The following is a 5,000-nucleotide window of genomic DNA, read 5'->3' as shown; positions in this document are numbered from 1 at the left end:
TAGTCTGGAAGTCCTACTGGCATACCATTGGTCTATATTAGTCTGGATGTCCTACTGGCATACCATTGGTCTATATTAGTCTGGATGTCCTACTGGCATACCATTGGTCTATATTAGTGGAGATGTTTTCCTGTCCGGTTGTCCTATCTACCTTAAAATGAATTGACTGTTTAGGCTTCTGTAGTTCCTTAGATGGCATTCTGGTTAAACTAGACTGTCATAAATGGGTCACACACACACACACACACACACACACACACACACACACACACACACACACACACACACACACACACACACACACACACACACACACACACACACACACACACACACTGCTAGTAACTGTAGAGCGGGAATTGAGCGGACACTCACCGGCTTTACACGGGTCTTTGTAGTCTATATTTTCCGTCTTGTCTCCTTCGTTGTAATAGTCAAAACTGGGTTCTTCATAGTCGAAGCAGTGAGACAGAGTAGTCCAGACCGTTAGACCCACTACTAACAGCGTTATCCACCGCATCTTATAACGTCCACCACGGCTGGAACGCGGTCCAGCTCTCACACACACACACACACACACACACACACACACACACACACACACACACACACACACACACACACACACACACACACACACACACACACACACACGAAGAGAGATGAATGAAACTCTTCGCTGCCTCCTCTTTTCCTCCACTCCGGAGACGAGAGCAGGAATTTAACGGCTCATTGTGAAGACTGGAAGTCCGACTTGGCTGTGTGTCAGGCGGTAGCCGCTAATGTCTCATGGCGGAGCGTCTGTCTGTCCCGGTGCAGTCCCAGTCCCAGTCCCAGTCCCAGACAAAAAGGCTCCGACACTCTGAGTCCCTTCTTCTTCCAGCCCGGCGCCGCTCCTAACAGCACTGTGCCCGGGGAAGAGTTCGGTCCTCCAGGGTGAGTCGGAGGGTCATGTCGCTGTCCCTGTTGGGGAGAGAGGGGACACAGGGCGGCATTACGGCTACGCTCTGATCCGGTGCTGTAGGAGCAGTCAGCCAACCAGCAGTTTTGAAGTTGTAAGAAGTAGAGGACATGGAAACTACCGGACGATTCAGCGAAGAGTAAAGCAAAGTGTTTACCTACCACTAACCTACTGCGCTCTCTTTTCCTCTCACGACATAGTTTCACAGCTCTCTCTCTCTCTCTCTCTCTCTCTCTCTCTCTCTCTCTCTCTCTCTGTCTCTCTCTCTCTCTCTCTCTCTCTCTCTCTCTCTCTCTCTCTCTCTCTCTCTGTCTCTCTCTCTCTGTCTCTCTCTCTCTCTCTCTCTCTCTCTCTCTCTCTCTCTCTCTCTCTCTCTCTCTCTCTCTCTCTGTCTCTCTCTCTCTCTCCCTCTCTCTCTCTCTGTCTCTCTCTCTCTCTCTCTCTCTCTCTCTCTCTCTCTCTCTCTCTCTCTCTCTCTGTCTCTCTCTCTCTCTCTCTCTCTCTCTCTCTCTCTCTCTCTCTCTCTCTCTCTCTCTCTCTCTCTCTCTCTCTCTCTCTCTCTCTCTCTCTCTCTCTCTCTCTCTCTCTCTCTCTCTCTCTCTCTCTCTCTCTCTCTCTCTCTCTCTCTCTCTCTCTCTCTCTCTCTCTCTCTCTCTCTCTCTCTCTCTCTCTCTCTCTCTCTCTCTCTCTCTCTCTCTCTCTCTCTCTCTCTCCAGGACTTGCCTACTATTTTTCTCCCACTAGATAGTTTCACCTCTCTCTGTGTGTCTCTCTCTCTCTCTGTCTCTCTCTGTCTCTTTTACGCTGTCTCTCTCTCTCTGTCTCTCTCTCTCTCTCTCTCTCACTCTCTCTCTCTCTCTCTCTCTCTCTCTCTCTCTCTCTCTCTCTCTCTCTCTCTCTCTCTCTCTCTCTCACACACACTCTATCTCTCTCTTTCTCGCCCCCGACTCTGTCTCTCTCTCTCCCCCTTTCTCTTCAACTATGGGGAGGACAGATATTCACCTAGTTCATCTTGTTGTTGAGGCAGGCTGGGGGACTAAACCCCTATAATGAACTTCAGCTAGGAGAGGACAGATATTCACCTAGCTCATCTTGTTGTTGAGGCAGGCTGGGGGACTAAACCCCTATAATGAACTTCAGCTAGGAGAGGACAGATATTCACCTAGCTCATCTTGTTGTTGAGGCAGGCTGGGGGACTAAACCCCTATAATGAACTTCAGCTAGGAGAGGACAGATATTCACCTAGCTCATCTTGTTGTTGAGGCAGGCTGGGGGACTAAACCCCTATAATGAACTTCAGCTAGGAGAGGACAGATATTCACCTAGTTCATCTTGTTGTTGAGGCAGGCTGGGGGACTAAACCCCTATAATGAACTTCAGCTAGGAGAGGACAGATATTCACCTAGTTCATCTTGTTGTTGAGGCAGGCTGGGGGACTAAACCCCTATAATGAACTTCAGCTAGGAGAGGACAGATATTCACCTAGTTCATCTTGTTGTTGAGGCAGGCTGGGGGACTAAACCCCTATAATGAACTTCAGCTAGGAGAGGACAGATATTCACCTAGCTCATCTTGTTGTTGAGGCAGGCTGGGGGACTAAACCCCTATAATGAACTTCAGCTAGGAGAGGACAGATATTCACCTAGCTCATCTTGTTGTTGAGGCAGGCTGGGGGACTAAACCCCTATAATGAACTTCAGCTAGGAGAGGACAGATATTCACCTAGCTCATCTTGTTGTTGAGGCAGGCTGGGGGACTAAACCCCTATAATGAACTTCAGCTAGGAGAGGACAGATATTCACCTAGCTCATCTTGTTGTTGAGGCAGGCTGGGGGACTAAACCCCTATAATGAACTTCAGCTAGGAGGACAGATATTCACCTAGCTCATCTTGTTGTTGAGGCAGGCTGGGGGACTAAACCCCTATAATGAACTTCAGCTAGGAGAGGACAGATATTCACCTAGCTCATCTTGTTGTTGAGGCAGGCTGGGGGACTAAACCCCAAATCAAACGCGTAGTTGTAAAATGAACAGGATGGTTTCAATTTGACACATGTTATATATATAGTCTAGTAAACTGAACAGAGGGGTAGGCTGAGCAGTCTACATGGGTAGGGTAGGGTTAGGTGTTGTATATATACCTAGGGTTAGGACCCATGTTAAATATATAGTCTAGTAAACCCGGACTGAACAGAGGGGTAGGCTGAGCAGTCTACATGGTTAGGGTAGGGTTAGGGTAAGGTTAGGGTAGGGTTAGGGTAGGGTTAGGTTAGAGTAGGGTTAGGGTAGGGTTAGGTTAGGTTAGAGTAGGGTTAGGGTAGGGTTAGGGTAGGGTTAGGGTAGGGTTAGGTTAGATTAGGGTAAGATTAGGTTAGCGTTAGTTTAGTGTTAGGGTTAGGGTAGGGTTAGGGTAGTGTTAGGGGAAGGTTAGGGTAGGGTAGGGTTACGTGTTGTATATATACCTGAAGCCAGTCTAGGGTTAGGGTTAGGTTAGAGTAGGGTTAGGGTAGGGTTAGGGTAGGGTTAGGTTAGAGTAGAGTTAGGGTAGGGTTAGGGTAGGGTTAGGTTAGAGTAGGGTTAGGGTAGGGTTAGGGTAGGGTTAGGGTAGGGTTAGGGTAGTGTTAGGTTAGAGTAGGGTTAGGGTAGGGTTAGGTTAGAGTAGGGTTAGGGTAGGGTTAGGTTAGAGTAGGGTTAGAGTAGGGTTAGGGTAGGGTTAGGGTAGGGTTAGGGTAGGGTTAGGGTAGGGTTAGGTTAGAGTAGGGTTAGGGTAGGGTTAGGTTAGAGTAGGGTTAGGGTAGGGTTAGGGTAGGGTTAGGTTAGAGTAGGGTTAGGGTAGGGTTAGGGTAGGGTTAGGTGTTGTATATATACCTAGGGTTAGGACCCATGTTATATATATAGTCTAGTAAACTGAACAGATGGGTAGGCAGTCTACATGTAGGGGAGAGTCTGGTCATTAAATCATTTCAACTGTCTCTGGGTGAGATCTAACAGGGTGTTAGCTTAGGGGAAGGTTAGGGTAGGGTAGGGTTACGTGTTGTATATATACCTGAAGCCAGTCTAGGGTTAGGGTTAGAGTAGGGTAGGGTTAGGGTAGGGTTATGGTAGGGTTAGGGTCAGGGTCAGGGTTAGGTTAGATTGGGGTTAGGTTAATGTTAGGTTAGATTAGGGTCAGGGTTAGGTTAGATTAGGGTTAGGGTCAGGGTTAGTTTAGGGTTAGGGTCAGGGTTAGGTTAGAGTAGGGTTAGGGTCAGGGTTAGGTTAGATTAGGTAAAGATTAGGTTAGCGTTAGTTTAGTGTTAGGGTTAGGGTAGGGTTAGGGGAAGGTTAGGGTAGGGTAGGGTTACGTGTTGTATATATACCTGAAGCCAGTCTAGGGTTAGGTTAGGGTAGATTAGGGTTAGGGTTAGGGTTAGGTTAGAGTAGGGTTAGGTCAGGGTTAGGTTAGATTAGGGTTAGGTTAGGGTTAGGTTAGGTTAGGTTAGATTAGGGTCAGGGTTAGGTTAGATTAGGGTTAGGGTCAGGGTTAGTTTAGGGTTAGGGGTAGGGTTAGGTTAGAGTAGGGTTAGGGTCAGGGTTAGGTTAGATTAGAGTTAGGTTAGAGTAGGGTCAGGGTTAGGTTAGATTAGGGTTAGGGTAAGGTTAGGTTAGTGTTAGTTTAGGATTATGTTAGATTAGGGTTAGGCTTTGGTTAGGGTTAGGTTAGAGTAGGGTTAGGGTTAGGGCTTGGTTGGGGTAGAGTAGGGTAGAGTTAGGGTTAGGGTAAGGTTAGTGTAGGGCTAGGGCAAGGTTAGGGGTAGGGTTAGATTAGGGTTAGGCTTTGGTTAGGGTTAGGTAGAGTAGGGTTAGGGTTTGGTTAGGGTAGAGTAGGGTACAGTTAGGGTTAGGGTAGAGTTATGGTTAGGTAAGGGTAGGGTTAAGGTTAGGGTAGGGGTAGGGGTAGGGGTAGGGGTAGAGTTAGGTTAAGGTTAGGGTAGGGGTAGGGTAGGGGTAGGGGTAGGTTAAGGTTAGGGTAGAGTAGGGTAGGGTAGAGTTAAGGTTAG

Source organism: Oncorhynchus gorbuscha, linkage group LG01 (assembly GCF_021184085.1).
Source record: "Oncorhynchus gorbuscha isolate QuinsamMale2020 ecotype Even-year linkage group LG01, OgorEven_v1.0, whole genome shotgun sequence".
Classification (NCBI taxonomy): Eukaryota; Metazoa; Chordata; class Actinopteri; order Salmoniformes; family Salmonidae; genus Oncorhynchus; species Oncorhynchus gorbuscha.
This window is presented reverse-complemented; position numbering follows the sequence as displayed.